The sequence below is a fragment of the Notechis scutatus genome, chromosome 14 (genome assembly GCF_049901735.1).
Source record: "Notechis scutatus isolate UNSWTSFEM ecotype Mainland chromosome 14, rNotScu1.2, whole genome shotgun sequence".
Lineage (NCBI taxonomy): Eukaryota > Metazoa > Chordata > Lepidosauria > Squamata > Elapidae > Notechis > Notechis scutatus.
This window is the reverse complement of record NC_142022.1, coordinates 8,627,774-8,644,269: the sequence shown is the minus strand read 5'-3', so window position 1 is coordinate 8,644,269 and position 16,496 is coordinate 8,627,774. Positions and strand designations below refer to the sequence as shown.

The following is a 16,496-nucleotide window of genomic DNA, read 5'->3' as shown; positions in this document are numbered from 1 at the left end:
AAGAAGAAGAAGAAGAAGAAGAAGAAGAAGAAGAAGAAGAAGAAGAAGAAGAAGAAGAAGAAGAAGAAGAAGAAGAAGATAGAAATAAAAAAATAAAATGAACTAGAAATAAAATTAAAATAACTCAAAATCAGCCAGCCAAGCAACAAGGAGAAAATTTGGAAAGAAGAAGGAGAGGAGGAGGAGGAGAAGAGAGGAGGAGGAGGAGGAGGAGGAGGAGAGAGGAGGAGGAGAAAGGAGGAGGAGAAAAGGAGGAGGAGGAGGAGGAAGGAAGGAGAAGAGAGAAGGAGAAGAGGAGGAGGAGAAGAAAGGAGGAGGAGGAGGAGGAGAGAGAGAAGGAGAAGGAGATGAAGAAGAAGAAGAAGAAGAAGAAGAAGAAGAAGAAGAAGAAACCAGATGGGAAGCTTGCGGAACTCCCCGCCACAAGGTGATGGGTGTTAGGGCTAATTTTAAGCCAAGGCCTCCGGACTTTTTTCCCTGTTGTTGTTTTTTTTTAAAAAAGAAAGGGTCCGACTTTTATTTAATTCCGAATTTTATGGTCTGCCCCAGGAGGATTTGACAGCAATTTTCCAAGGGTTTCTCTGGAGTCCTGCTAAAACCACAACTTGCCAGAGTGACAGAAAAAAAGCAGATTAAATCTACATCTCCAGACTTTTGATCTCCTGGCACCACAAACCACCTTCTTCCCCTCCGGCCCTTTTCTTATCTTTATTAGCCCTAAACTTAAAGCCTGTTTTTTTTTTTTTTTTTGGCAAGGGGCGAACAGATGTTGAGGGCTCCCTATCGTCCTATCTCTGCTGCCGATCTGCCCCGAGGAATGATGGGAGGTTGGGTCCTCCTCACACATCTGGAAGGGCGGGGCTTCCTTTGGGCAGCCAGCTGCCTCTTGCAAACCTTTAAAGTGGATTAAAGGGTTTAATAAAGGGATTGATCGACTTAAAGGAGCACCACGTTTCCGTTGCTGAGCGGAACGGTTGTTAAGTGAGTTGGCCGCTGTTCTGGCTGCAGAATCTTTGCAGTGGTTTAAGTTAATCGCTCGAATCGGGGATCCCCCACTTGCTTGGCTTGTCGGAAGGGACTTTGGAGGTCTTCTAGCCCAACCCCCTGCTCAAGCAGAATAAAAAAGCGAAATATGCCCCTCACACCACATCATCACAAAATCTCCAGAACTGTAAAGCCTACAAACTTGAAATTGGGCCCGTATGTTCCTCTTGGCTTCTAGGGGCTCACTAAGAAAGGATTTTTCCAAATGACCCTCAGAGCATTTAGAGTATTTCCTATATTATTATTATTATTATTATTATTATTATTATTATTATTATTATTATTATTATTATTATTATTATTATTATTATTATTAACACGCTCTGATGCTAAGGAGTTCTACTCCCCTCCCCCACCTGGAAAGAAATCTCTTCCAAATGCAAAACACAAGCAGAGGACTTTCCATTTCACAGCCCCAAGCAGCTTTAGTACAGAACAGTTGAGCTAAGCCACGCCCAGGCTCCTTGCTGGCTCCTTGCTCACACAACAAATACTCTTTCAATTTCCAAACAGCCCTCCCTTCCCTCACGTCCTGACAGGACGCTAGCCAGATGAATCCCGATGGATGCTGGGAGGCAGAGGCAGAATTTTTTCCCCCCCTTATTTTCCCTCCCCAAAAAATCTAAGCCCGACCGCATAGTTTTGTAGCGAAGCACATGGGTATCCAGCTAGTAACAGAATAACGGAGAGGGAAGGGACCTCGGAGGTCTTCTAGACCAACCCCCGCTCAGGCAGGAAACATGATATAAACCGTTTGTTTTGGGGGGGACACGGCAGAATCGGATTCCCCGTCAACCCAGCCCAGTTGCGGCTCACGCATTCAGCCGGATGGACCCGAAGTGGGCACTCACTTTTCTGTGACCATCGCCCCGGGGTCGGCGGCTTTAAGGGCTGGCCTTGCCGGCGACGGGTTTTTCACCGTAAAGGGAGGTTTTGCAAGGGAGACAAGCCGTGCCAAACTCCATTTCTGCCTCCAGCACGTTTCGGCTGTCTGGTTCCCCGTTTTCTCCAGCCTGTCCCCCAACACACACTTCACCCCACCCTCTGTGGGCTAAGCCTGATGGACAGTAATCTTTCTCAGCCGGTTGGAAGCTTCGCCTGTCCAGTCCCGTCTTTATCTCCGGTTCTGCCACTTGCATGCTAAACCCAGTTTTCATTACCCCCAAGAGGGGCACTAAAAGGCCAGGTTTATTGCATCCTTTGTGTGTGTGTGTGTGTGTGTGTGTTCCTTGCTGGTGAATGCATTTCCCTGCGCAAAAAAAGTTTCTTTTATGGGCGAGAAAACAACCGCTGGCTAGAAATTCTGAGCCTCTCTCCACTTTTCCTCCAAATGCCACATTGGCTCCAGTTTGGGTCTTGATTTTATTTTATTTTATTTTATTGAACGATTCCCCCATCTCACTTGAACCGACGGTGGTGGGTGGGCAGCTTGGTTCTTCCGGGTTGAATTTGGATACCCAGTTTTGGTCCCAGTTGCCTGTCTTTCTTTCCGGGGCATAAGATCCTGGGTTGAAAAGGGAATATTGTAAAGTCGGAGTAAGGGAAATAAATGGGAAAGCAAGAGAGGATGGGAAAATGGGGAATAACTGAGTTGTTTTGGTGCCTTGGTTTGGCTGGTCATGTTTAAGGCCTGAAAGATGGAGAATAAACTTCCCGTCCTTTTCCTTCCTTCCTTCCTTCCTTCCTTCCTTCCTTCCTTCCTTCCTTCCTTCCTTCCTTCCTTCCTTCCTTCCTCCCATCCATCCATCCATCCATCCATCCATCCCATTTTCCTTGTTTCCTTCCTTCCTTCCATCCATCCATCCCACCCATTTTCTTTCCTTCCTTCCTTCCATCCATCCCACCCATTTTCCTTCCATCCATCCCACCTATTTTCCTTCCTTGCTTCCATCCATCCCACCCATTTTCCTTCCTTTCTTCCTTCCATCCATCCCACCCATTTTCCTCCCTTCCTTCCATCCATCGATCCTTCCATCCATCCATCCCACCCATTTTCCTTCCATCCATCCCACCCATTTTCCTTCCTTTCTTCCTTCCATCCATCCCACCCATTTTCCTCCCTTCCTTCCATCCATCCTTCCATCCATCCATCCCACCCATTTTCCTTCCATCCATCCCACCCATTTTCCTTCCTTTCTTCCTTCCATCCATCCTTCCTTCCATCCACCCATCCCACCCATTTTCCTTCCATCCATCCCACCCATTTTCCTTCCTTTCTTCCTTCCACCCATCCCACCCATTTTCCTTCCTTTCTTCCTTCCATCCATCCATCCTTCCTTCCATCCACCCATCCCACCCATTTTCCTTCCATCCATCTCACCTATTTTCCTTTCTTTCTTCCTTCCATCCATCCCACCCATTTTCCTCCCTTCCTTCCATCCACCCATCCCACCCATTTTCCTTCCATCCATCCCACCCATTTTCCTTCCTTTCTTCCTTCCATCCATCCTTCCTTCCATCCATCCATCCCACCCATTTTCCTCCCTTCCTTCCACCCACCCATCCCACCCATTTTCCTTCCATCCATCCCACCCATTTTCCTTCCTTTCTTCCTTCCATCCATCCTTCCTTCCATCCATCCATCCCACCCATTTTCCTTCCTTCCTTTCCTTTCCTGTCTCGTTCTCTCTGTCCCCTTCAATTTCCCTTCGTTTCTTTCTGTCCCTTTTTCACTTTCACTCTCCCTGTCTCTAGCACCAATTCCCTTTTTCTCCCTCCCTCCCTCTCTCATTCTCTCTCTCTCTCTTACATACACACACACACACACACACACACACACACACACACACACACACCTTCTAAAAATTGCATTGATGCTCCTGCCAGGGACTAGCCTGGCGGGTGTTCCCCCCCATCTGCAAACAGGCCCCCACAACCCACTACAAATTGGTTGTCAAGGGAACTTATTAAAGCCAGGAAGTACCTGTTTTGGAAATGTGACTTCAGGCCGCGGTTTGCTTGCAGAAAACTTGGCTGCAGCCACCCTGCTCTCAGGGAGGGGGGGGGGGCAGATATAGGTTGAATTCTGCTGCTGATTTGAATCCATTTCCCTAATGTCTTCCTCCTCCCCACTCAAATCATCTAATTTTGCAGCTTTTTTGAAGTTTAGCATCAAGCCCACGTCCAGCAGCTCCTGTGCAAAACGCGAAAATAGGATAATTCAAGTAAACCAGGTTTAAATAAATACAGCCACAGCTGCTCTGGGTTACTTTCATGCGCTCAGCCAGGAATGTTGTGGTTTAAGGCCCCTGAACGATAACATCTGAAGACACCCTTCTGAATTTTGGGGGGGGGGGCTTATTCCCAGGAACTGGTTGTAATAAAATTACCTGTTTTATGCAGCAATCTTTCCTTGCGGGCGGGAGGGGGGATTTTATCTCGATCGGTTAAAATAAGAATTGCAATATTTCCCATCCACTGTACTGGTTTTATCTTGCAAATGCATTCTTTTTTTTTTTCCCTTGTAAATTTCCTAATTCTTTTTTTTTGCTTGCCATCCCAGCAGCCCAGCCTGGTTAACCCTGGAATACTGTCTTAACTTTTTCTGACATTGGTGCAAAATGGAAATGGAAAAAAAAACAAAAAAAAAACAGCCTGAGGTGGGGGGACTATCTTCAAAGGACTTTTAACCCCAGGGCAGGTGATGAGATAGGTAAGTTTACAATCCATCCATCAATCAATTTAAAAAGCAACCCCAAGAGACAGACAGTTTGCAAAAGAGCAGGATGGGAGTCCTTCTTAAATTTGGCTTTTTTAAAAGTTCCACGCTCTTTCAAACATCAGACAGGGATAAGATTCTCCTGTCGTGTTTTAATGTTAAATTTTTTTAGCGTTAGAGGGTACACTGCCACTGTCATAAGTACTAGTCAGTTGCCAAGCGTGTGAATTTTGATCATGGGACTGTGGAGATGCCACAACGGTTGTAAATATGAAAAACACGTCATAAGTCTCTTTTTTTCAGTGCCATCGTAACTTCGTTCACTAAAAAGACCGCTGTAAATTGAGAATGACCTGTATTATTCCCATAATCTGGGTTGGAGCTATGACAAAACAAAACATATTTTTCTACAAACCATCTGGAAACCTTGCATTAATTGGAAGAATCTGAGGGTTTCTGGTGAGGACTTAGCTATATTACATTACATAATTACATTTCCCCAGTGCTAATGTCTTTTTTTTTTTAAATTTTGTTTTTCTTTCTCTCCCCCCCATAAACCGGCGATTTAGAATAAAAACAAACCTGGCGGGTTGGTAAGGAATTTGAGCTGATTCAGGGAGAGAAAAAATTAAAAGATCTCATTTCATTTGGGGAAAGCATTCAGTTTGCAAAGGAGGCATTGAGAGCATTTGCAATTATTGGGGGGAAAAAAGAAAAGAAAAATGGAGAAGGAAGGAGAACAAAGACGCCTTCTTAAATTATCTGTGCTAAAAAATCAGGGTTTTTGTTTTTCTTTTAATTTGCAGTCTGTGATGGATGGATACATTTGTGAAATACAATAACAATAGTTATACAAACACAAAGCAATACGAGCCCACATTTCTTATTAGATTCAACAGAGATTTAAAAATGTCTACCCCAATGATGTGTTTGGATGTTGCTATCACAATGTCAAAATTGCTAATTAAGCTGTGTTTCTCACCTCTTGGCTAAATTTTAAAAGGTTGTGGACTTCAACTCCCAGAATTCCCCAGCCGGGCTTGGGGTAGGGGGGTGGGAATTCTGGGAGTTAGAAGTCCACACCTCTTTTTAAAGTTTTGCCAAAAGACTGAGAAAGATTTCATTCTTTACCAATCTAGGTTTGCAAATTGGTCTTCAACCCCTTCGTAAATCAACAGCCGGTCTACAGAGGCCACTTGGAATTATAGAAAATTCTCATTTCAGTCCTATTTCTTTATTTGGCTCAGTATTGGTTTCCTTTTAACTGGTCAGCAATTGGCAAATTTGCAAAATGGGTTAGCATTGAGGGATTAAAAGCTGTAGCAAAAGTGGAGAGCTGAGATATACCCCTCTTAAGATTTTTGCAAGAAGTCAAAAAAACAAAAACAAAAAAACCAACCCAACACCTTGTAATTCAAGTCCTTGGGTTCAAAGGGGTTTTTTCTTGGTGATGCAGAAGAGAGAATTCCTTAAAGGATAATTATCATTATAATTACAATCTGGGTTCTAATCAGATATTCTGGAGTCAAGTCAACCTCTAGGCCTCCAGGCCATGGTTAATCAGGGCTCAAAAGTTTTTTCCAAAGGACTTTAAACTTTTGTCAAGAGGGTGTAAATCACCCTCAATTGTGTCTCCCCGAGGAACAAATGGTCCTTTAAATGTGGAGAATTGCTGGGAAGGATATAGGGTGGGAAGGTGCCAGGCTGGCTATTTATTTATATTTTAGTTCAAAGAAGGGGAAGAAAATAAGAGAGGGTGGGAAAGCTCCCCACCACCACCAATAGCTCTTCTCAAACTAACCCTCCAAATAATTCTAATTAAATCTGCAATTAAAACAAACAGTAGCTTCTCTTTCCTCTCCCAATTGGGTGGGAAATGGAGACGGATGACAGGAGGTCTCATTCCGGTTGGGCTTTGGTTAAATCCACTTGCTATCTGTGGATTTTCCGATGATGGAGAAATGGATTTCTGCACGCCACTGAATTGGCTCACAGTTGTCTTTCCACGCTGTGGATTTTAGTTCCCAAGAATTCTCTGCAGTGGCTGGGGGGGATTCTGGGAGTTGAAGTCCACCCATCTTAAATCATGCAGGCTGGGGGATTCTGGGAGTTGAAGTCCACCCATCTTAAATCATGCAGGCTGGGGGATTCTGGGAGTTGAAGTCCACCCATCTTAAATCATGCAGGCTTGGGGATTCTGGGAGTCCATTCCTCTTAAATCAAGCTGGCTGGGGGATTCTGGGAACTGAAATCCATCCAAGCTTGCAGATTAGAGGATTCTGGGAGCGGAAGTCCACCCCTCTTAAAGCAGGCTGGCAGGGGAATTCTGGGAGTTGAAGTCCGCCCTCCCCCCCCCCATTGGTAAAACGATCAAACTTGAGAAATATTGATGTAGAAAACAACCTTCTAGATTTCTTAGCAATGGCCCAGCTCGCTGGGGCATTCTGGGAAATGATCCTCTTTAGCGGAGAGCTGTCTGGTTGACTCCCCAGTCTGTCGGACTACAACTCCCATCATCCCTAGGCTCACCTGCCTACCTTTTCAGGTGTGCAGGGAGGGAGATCAGCAATCCAGACTTTTGAGTGGAGCTTTAACACTGAATAGTGACGGGTTAAGCTTGAACTTAAGCCAAAGCCATCATCACCCTTTCCATGGCTACACCGGCTGGGGCTGATAGGCGTTGTAGTCCAGCTTCCACCACCCCCTTTTTTTTTCTTCCTCTCTCTCTTCCTCTCTCTCTGTCTGGCTTCTGCCTTAAAACGAAGCTCAGCTGCAGAGGCTGTTAAATAACTTTAAATATATATATACACATTTACAAGCACTTGGAGCTGATCTTACCCTCCCTTGCAATTCTCCGCCACCACTTCTGCCTTCCCCCCCCCCAACACAAAAGCTGACCCCCCCTTCTTCGCACCAGCCCTACAAGTGGAAAGCAGACGCTGGAGCAGCAAGAAGACCGATCGATGGTGTGAATAATTTAAAGGGGAGCAGTGGGGTTGCAGGGGGGCAGGGGTTGGGCACACCACCACGACAGATTCACAGCCCCCATAGGGTCCAGGTCAGCAATGCCTTGATGGATCTTCCTGCCCCCAGCAAACCCACCCACCCATAAACGCTGACATGCTAATGTATGGACTGACTCTCTCTCTCTCTAAATTGAGTCTGGGGGTGCATTTCCTCCCAAGTCAACCCAGATCCTCCCATTTAAAAGGATTTCTTTTGGGGGGGGTTCTTAACACACACACACACACACACACACACACACACACACACACACACAGGCAGCCTCACCCTGGACACTCCTTCAAAGTGCTAGTTCGTCCTCCACATACGACCATTTATAGGCATTTGTTTTTCGCCCCGTTGTACAACCTTTCGGGCCTCCGTCGTTAAGGGGAGCGCTGCCGTAGGGAAGTTAGTCATACAGCCGTTAAGCGAATCGGGATTTCCTCCTCCCCCTCCCCAACCCTTTGGTGGTTGGAAGGTCACCAAAGGAGGAAGGATGTGATCCCCCCCCCACGTCATAAATGCGGATCGGTTCCCAAGCGCCTGCATTTCGATCACGTGATCAAACGGTCTCCAGGGTGAAAAATGGTCCTGAGTCCCTTTTTTTTCAGGGCTGTTGTAACTTTGAACGGTCATGAAATGAATTGTGGTAAGGCAAGGACTAACCTGTATGTATAATTTGGAGGGGGTGAGAGTGAGAAAGAAAGAGAAAGAGTGAGAGAAAGAGAGAGAAAGAGTGAGAGAAAGAGAGAGAAAGAGAAAGAAAGAAAGAAAGAAAGAAAGAAAGAAAGAAAGAAAGAAAGAAAGAAAGAAAGAAAGAAAGAAAGAAAGAAAGAAAGAAAGAAAAAGAAAGAAAGAAAGAAAGAAAGAAAGAAAGAAAGAAAGAAAGAAAGAAAGAAAGAAAGAAAGAAAGAAAGAAAGAGACTGGGGGAGAGGGAGAGAGAGAAAGAAAGAAAGAAAGAGAGAAAGAAAGAGAGAAAGAGAGAGAGAAAAGAGAAAGAAAGAAAGAAAGAAAGAAAGAAAGAAAGAAAGAAAGAAAGAAAGAAAGAAAGAAAAAGAAAGAAAGAGGAAGGTAGAATTAATAAAGTAAGGAAAAGAGATAATTTTTTTCTTTTTCCCTTTTTTCCCATCCCTCCATCCTTTCCTGCTTCTCCACCTCCCCTATTTCTTATTCTGTGCTTCATTCCTCCTCCCCCCTCAAAAAAATATTCAAAGCATCAAGGAAAGAGCTAGAAACAGCATCTGTGCAGGATGATAATCTTGGTTAGTCTTAGCCAAGGTTAGTATTTTCCTGGCTTTGCCACCAGAGCTCTGAGAAATTTGGGGAGGGGGGCAGTTTTTAAATGCCAGCTTGCTGGTTCTTCGCCATATCCAAACTCCGTTCAGCTGTTTGAGGGGGAATCCGGAACCAAACGGAGAATTGCAAATCCCATTTTCTTTCTTTCTTTCTTTCTTTCTTTCTTTATTTATTTATTTGATTTGCCAATTGTTTACAAGATAATAAGTATAAATGTATACATAGTTGTGAATACATGAAATGGGTACATATAAGAAAAATAAAAGAAGAATAAGAGAAACAATAGACAGGGACGGTAGGCACGTTGGTGCGCTTATGCACGCCCTACAGACCTCTTAGGAAAGGGGTGAGGTCAATAGTAGACAGTCTAAGGTTAAAGTTTTGGGGTTTGGGGAAGAAACCACAGAGTCAGGTAGAGTATTCCAGACATTGACCACTCTATTGCTGAAGTCGATTTCCTGCAATCGAGTTTGGTGAGGTTAACCTTGAGTTTGTATCTATTGTGTGCTCTTGTGTTGTTATGGTTGAAGCTGAAGTATTCATTGACAGGTAGGACATTGCAATGTATGATTTTATATACCATGCTTGTCAGACCGAAGACGCGTAATTCGTTTTCTAGTTCTAGAATTTCAAGTCTGGTGGCATAAGATTCTACATATATATATATATTTAATATATATATATATTTATTTATTTAATATATATTTATTTATTTATTTTTAAGGAAAATCAACCCAGAAAGCAAAGATTCTAGAAATGGAAAAAACTGCCAGAATTTGTCTGAAGTGGAATTTCCTGGTCAGTTTGACCCGAGGAAAAAATTTGAAAGTTGGAAAACTGAACGTCGGATCAGGTCGAGCGGTAAGGGCACAATAGTACAGATTGTACCGATTTGGGAATTTCGGCTGAGTTAGAAACTTGGGTCATGTGGATACAGAGATGAGAGCAGCCTAGAGAGTAATGGTGCTACAAAAAGTGCTCTCTAGGAATCTCATCTTGGTGGTTGCAGGTGCCTCTTGTAGAAAAGGGGTATGAAATGGGAATTGAAAGGTTAAACTATGCTACCTGAATGAGATTTTTTAAAGGCTCCTTCCTTCCTCCTCCTCCCTTCCTCCTCCTTCCTTCCTTCCTTCCTTCCTTCCTTCCCTCCTTCCTTCCTTCCTTCCTTCCTTCCTTCCTTCCTCCTTCCAACCTTCCCACCATCTCTTCCTTCCTTCCTCCCTCCCTCCTTCCTTCCTTCCCTTCCTTCCTTCCTTTCCCTTCCTCCTTCCTTCCTTCCTTCCCTTCCCTCCCTCCCTTCCTTCCCTTTCCTTCCTTCCTTCCTCCCTCTCTTCCTTTTCTTTCCTCCCTCCTCTCCTTTCCTTCCTTCCTTCCTTCCTTCCCCTTCCTCCTTCCTTCCTTCCTTCCTTCCTTCCTTCCTTCCTTCCTTCCTTCCTTCCTTCCTTCCTTCCTTCCTTCCTTCCTTCCCTTCCTTCCTTCCTTCCCTCCTCCTTCCTTCCTTTCCTTCCTCCTCCTCCCTTCCTCTTTCCTTCCTTCCTCCCTCCTTCCATCTCTTCCTTTTTCCTCCTCCCTCCTCCCTCTCTTTCCTTCCTTCCTCCCTCCCTTTCCCCCACCTGATGATTGCCACGGGCAACCTTCCCACCCAGTTTCCTGACCACAAAACCACAGTTTCACTTAACGGTCGTGGGTTTCACTGAACAACTTCAGTGATTTGCCCCCCCTCCCCAAAAACCCACCACCCACCACCACCAACCATTCGGGGGCAACTGACTTAACAGCTGCCTTGCTTTTCAATGGAAAACCCGCCCCAGTTGCGTTCGTAAGTCAAGGACCCCCTGTAATATTAACCCTGGCTTTTGAATAGCCTCATCTGGCCACGATTGACCGTTTGTGGCATGCCGGCTTGGTTTCTTGGACTGCCAAAGCAGCTGGCTCGTGCCCATCATTGATTTCTTAATTTAAGATCAGGGCAGAGGCCTCCAACACAGGTGACTCTCCTGCCCTGGACCGACTTACTTAAGATTCATTTGAAAAGTAATATATATCAGCTGTCGGAGTCACAGAGCAGGGCTGATCAAATATGCCGTTTTGTACATTAACGGAGCGATTAAACTGACCTCAAACACACCAGTCCTGATCTATCAAGCTTAACTCTCACCGTTGGGCAGAAATTGGGGGGGGTTGGGGGAGGGTTCCCCCCCCATCCTTCCTTCAGGTGATAACAGGTAGGTGTTCCTTGTGGTGCCCCATCCCAACACGATGCTGTATTGGAAGGCAGGGATGCGTCCGGTGTGGGATACAGGAGGACCCCCGGTTTGGCGTAGTGGTTAAGGTGGCCGCTCGGAAACCAGGCGCCCGGGAGTTCTAGTCCCACCTTTGGTTGGAAAGCCACCTGGGCGACTTTGGGCCAATCCCCAGGAGACGTTGAGTTCGAGTTGCGCCTTAGGAATGAAAGCTGTCTGGATGGCTTTGGGGTAATCACTAGGAGACTGGGAGCTGTAGGAAGGAGAGAAAGGAGGAAAGGAGGAGGGAGGGAGGGAGGAAAGAGAGAAAGGAGGAAGGAAGGAGGAGGGAGGAAGGAGAGAAAGTAGGAAGGAAGGAGGAGGGAGGAAGGAGAGAAAGGAGGAAGGAGAGAAAGGAGGAAGGGAGGAGGGAGGAGGGAGGAGAGAAAGGAGGAAGGAGAGAAAGGAGGAAGGGAGGAGGGAGGGAGGAAGGAGAGAAAGGAGGAAGGGAGAGAAAGGAGGAAGGGGGAGGGAGGGAGGAAGGAGAGAAAGGAGGAAGGAGAGAAAGGAGGAAGGGAGGAGGGAGGGAGGAAGGAGAGAAAGGAGGAAGGAGAGAAAGGAGGAAGGGAGGAGGGAGGGAGGAAGGAGAGAAAGGAGGAAAGGAGGAGGGAGGGAGGGAGGAAAGAGAGAAAGGAGGAAGGAAGGAGGGAGGGAGGAAGGAGAGAAAGGAGGAAGGAAGGAGGGAGGGAGGAAGGAGAGAAAGGAGGAAGGAGAGAGGAAGGAGGAAAGGAGGAGGGAGGGAGGGAGGAGGAAAGAGAGAAAGGAGGAAGGAAGGAGGGAGGGAGGAAGGAGAGAAAGGAGGAAGGAAGGAGGGAGGGAGGAAGGAGAGAAAGGAGGAAGGAGAAAAGAGGAAGGGAGGAGGGAGGAGGAAGGAGAGAAAGGAGGAAGGAGAAAAAGGAGGAAGGGAGGAGGGAGGGAGGAAGGAGAGAAAGGAGGAAGGAGAAAAGGAGGAAGGGAGGAGGGAGGGAGGGAGGAGAGAAAGGAGGAAGAGAGAAAGGAGGAAGGGAGGAGGGAGGGAGGAAGGAGAGAAAGGAGGAAGGGAGGAGGGAGGGAGGAAGGAGAGAAAGGAGGAAGGGAGAGAAAGGAGGAAGGGAGGAGGGAGGGAGGAAGGAGAGAAAGGAGGAAGGAGAGAAAGGAGGAAAGGAGGAGGGAGGGAGGGAGGAAGGAGAGAAAGGAGGAAGGAGAGAAAGGAGGAAGGAGATCTTTTATTAATTTATTTTATTTTATTTTATTTATTTATTTATTTGACAAAAGCTTACAAAACAACAGAAACAAGAACAAACCTAAGTTTAAATACAAGAGATCGGAACTCATAATTGGGGACAACAGGACAGGGACGGTAGCCACGATGGTGCCCTTAATGCACGCCTCTCTTATCTTATCTTGAGCCTACCTCCTTGGGCGTTGGCTCTTCCTGCCAGCTTAGCATCACCTGCACCACCGCAAGGGATTCACCTCACCGCAGGAGAGAGAGAGAGAGAGAGAGACAAAAAGAAGGTCCTAAAAATTTTGACCTAAAGGTTTCCCTTAGCCAAAGAAATTCCCGGTGCTCCACGGCGGCCGTCCATCCTGTCTAGACGACCTGTATAGTTCCCATACCCCAAAAATTGGCATCCCAAAAGGGGCGCTCTTGAATAAATCAACCTCCCTACCACCACCCCAATATAAAATCTCGTTATTATTATAGGGGACAATTGCAGATTCTTTTTGGGTGTGGGGGACGGACGACGTCCTTGGAGGTCGAGAGAAATTTATCCGGGCCTCTCCATCCTTCAATCTTTCTCTCTCTTTTTTTGCTGCATCTCCATCTCGGCTCTCCATCCAATGCAGCAAAGGAGGTGGTTTTTTTCCCCCTTCCCTTGTGCGTGCTAGGCGCAGCCTTACACCCAGCGGAGCCATATTTCACCATTACGGTAGAGTATGCCCCTTGGTTCGGCTCTTCTTCTCCTCTTTCTCCCCCCCCCCCCTCCACCCGCCCCTCCTCGCAGCGCCTTGTTATTTATGGCCTCATTTTCTTCCTCGGCGCCACCGGCTGCCCAAGGAAGGCACCGGGGCCGCGCCCTCCACAACCCACCCACCATTCCTGATCCCCCCACTGCCCGAAGGATGCTAAAATTGCTGGATGGCAGGAGATTGGGCTGGGGGGTGGGTGGGGGGAGACTAAACCAGGCGCCCACGGTCCTGGATGCAGAATGTGGTGATAAGCGAAGAAGAGGCCAAAATGCAGACAAATATTATTGGGGGTTTTTTGGGTGGGTGGGTGGGGGGTTGTTTGCAAAGGAGGCAGACGGCCGTGGAGTATGGAGACCTGGTTGTATCTCAGAGGGGGGAGGTGTAGAAGGGGGGGTCTTAGGGAGGAAGGCTTCTCTTGGGTAGAGTCCATTCGATCGATCAGGAGAGAGCTGGAAGGGTGCTTTGAGGTCTTCTAGTCCAACCCCCTGCTGAAGCAGGAGATTGTGTCGTGTGTTTCAGCCAAGTGGTTGGCCAATCCCTCCTTCGAAAACCTCCAGGGATGAGGAAGGGAGGATGGGAGGAAAATGGGTGGGAGGGAGGGAAGGAAGGAAGGAAGGAAGATTGGAGGGGTAAGGAAGGAAGGAAGGACAGGGAAGGAAGAACAGGGAAGGAAGGAAAGAAGGACAGGCACGATAGGAAGGAAGGAAGGAAGGAAGGAAGGAAGGAAGGAAGGAAGGAAGGAAGGAAGGAAGGAAGGAAGGAAGGAAGGAAGGAAGGAAGGAAGGAAGGAAGGAAGGAAGATTGAGGGGTAAGGAAGGAAGGAAGGACAGGGAAGGAAGAACAGGAAGGAAGGAAAGAAGGACAGGCAAGATAGGAAGGAAGGAAGGAAGGAAGGAAGGAAGGAAGGAAGGAAGGAAGGAAGGAAGGAAGGAAGGAAGGAAGATTTGGAGGAAGGAAGGAAGGAAGGACAGGAAGGAAGAACAGGAAGGAAGGAAAGAAGGACAGGCAAGATAGGAAGGAAGGAAGGAAGGAAGGAAGGATAACAGAATAAAACCGTTGGAAGGGAGCTGGGAGGTCATCCAGTCCAACCCCTTCTCAGGCTAGAGACCCTAATCCCACTTCAGACCATTGGCTGTCCAGTGTCTTCTTCAAAGCCTCCAGTCATGATCGGATAAAATATAGAATACGGGACTGATGGAGGGTTGATCCAGCTCCTGCCCATTCGCACCTCTACCTCATCCTGGCTTATTTTTAACCCTAGTTTGTTTAGAGGTCAGTTTTCTTTTTCTTCCATCGCCAGCCGGGCCTTTAAACTGTCACGCTTTCCAAGCATCTCTCCATCACAAACCTGGGGTTTTTTTTTGTGTGTGTGTGTTCCCCCCCCCTCCTCTCTCTCCCCATGCCTTTGTGTGACTTTCTAAAAACTTTATAAATTGGGTGGCATTTCAAGGAAACAGTCGCTCTTACGACCATCTGCAACCAGCAACCAGCCTTGATTTGTTTCATTGTGCAGTTTTTGAAAGAGAAAGCTGTCGGAGCTAATTGAAAAAAAACAAAAAACCCCAAAAGCAGAAAAGCAGAAAAGAACAAAAGGGGAGGAAAAAAAAAAAAGAGAGAGAATTTAAAAAAAAAAAAGAAATAAAAAGAAATAAAACGGAACCGTACGGTAAGAAGGGGAAGCCTCCGCCGGCAGCTAATTAAAAAGCAACCCAACAAAAAGGGGACAACGCACAAAAAAGACGTGTGGAAAAAGGAGAAGAAGAAAGGAACGAAACGGTCCATTCAAAGAAAGGGAAAAAAAATGAACGATGGTTTTCAATGTTAGCCTTTCAGGCGTTTTTTTATTTTATTTTTTCTTTCCTTCGCTCTGCAAATTTTCAAGTTGGTGTCTCGACCTGCGGATTAAATTTTAGCATGTCTGTGTGTGTGTGTGTGTCAGGTTCTCTAGGTCGTCTTTGACTTACGACGACAATTAGAACCGGCATTTCCGACGTAAAGCCGCGCCAAAACCGAATCGCGTTGCCATTTTTTGCAACTGTTTCTACTCCAGGCGTCGAAGCGAATCCTGCTTCCCCACCACAGCAGGAACACGGTCATTAAGTGAAAATCAGGCTTTCTCCCACCCACCCCCCCCCCAATGGTCAGAAGGTTACGAAAGGGGGGGTCCCCGGGAGGCAGCGGGGGGGGGGAGGCACTGCCGCTGTCATAAGTGCGAGTCCATTGTCAAATCATCTGAATGCAAATCGCGTGACTGTAAGGAGGCCCGCAAGGGTCGTAAGTGTGAAAAAACGGTTGTTAAAGTCACTTTTATCAGGCACGGTTGTAACTTAGGTCATTAAATGAGGACTGCTTGTACGGGGGTGGGGGAGGGAATTATTAAACCTGCTTTTTATCCCAAGCAGGTTTGCATCCCAAAGCGGGTGAGATTTTTTTTTCCAGCATGGAATTGAGGGGGGTTTAATTTGGAATTCCTGCCACCTGGATTTGCGGCTCAGCGGCTCCCAAGCCCGCCAGAGAGGAGGAAGGAGGAGGAGGAGGAGGGTGTTGGCCGGCCGGCCGTTGCGTCGGCTGTCTGGCCAGCTCGCTCCCTGCAGAGCCGGCGGTTTTCCCCGGCTTTGCTTCTCCATCTCTCTTCACACTTGGCTTGGCATGTCCTTGGATGCTGGTTGCTGGCTGCTGGTTTGGATCCAGGACGGATGGAGCAGCTGGCTTGCAAGGGGTCAGGCCTGGAGGTTGGGGGCAGGGGGGCAGGCAGCACGGCCAAGCCCCCTTTGAGTGGCTAAGGGCCATTGGGAAGGAGAAGCTGTCCCTGTTGAGAGGGGTGGAAGGAGGGAGGGAGGGAAGGAAGGAGGGAGGGAGGAGGGAGGGAAGGAAGGAAGGGGGAGGGAAGGAAGGAGGAAGGAAGGATGGACAGAAGGAGGGAGAGAAGGAAGGAGGAAGGAGGGAGAGAAGGAAGGAGGAAGGAAGGAGGGAGGGGAGGGAAGGAAGGAAGGAAGGAGGGAGGGAAGGAAGGAAGGAGGAAGGAAGGATGGACAGAAGGAAGGAGGAAGGAGGGAGAAAAAGGAAGGAGGGAGGGAGGAAGGAGGAAGGAGGGAGGGTAGGAAGGAGGAAGGAAGGAGGGAGGGAGGAAAGGAGGGAGAGAAGGAAGGAGGAAGGAAGGAGGGAGGGAAGGAGGGAGGGAAGGAAGGAAGGAAGGAGGGAAGGAAGGAAGGAGGAAGGAAGGATGGACAGAAGGAAGGAGGAAGGAGGGAGAAAA

General features: G+C 47.3%; 1 protein-coding gene across 2 annotated transcripts in view; it reads left to right on the top strand.

Moving 5' to 3' along the window:
* The window catches only part of EFNA4 (ephrin A4), a 44,133-nt gene extending 28,888 nt beyond the window's left edge, over window positions 1-15,245 (top strand). The window contains exons 6-7 of one of the 2 annotated variants that reach the window (XM_087943775.1): window positions 9,730-9,866; window positions 14,754-15,245. The gene's annotated coding sequence lies outside the window, so the exon portion shown is untranslated. The remainder of the gene's footprint in view (window positions 1-9,729; window positions 9,867-14,753) is intronic. The other variant, XM_087943778.1, reaches the window with a different exon arrangement.
* Window positions 15,246-16,496: the final 1,251 nt, after the last annotated feature.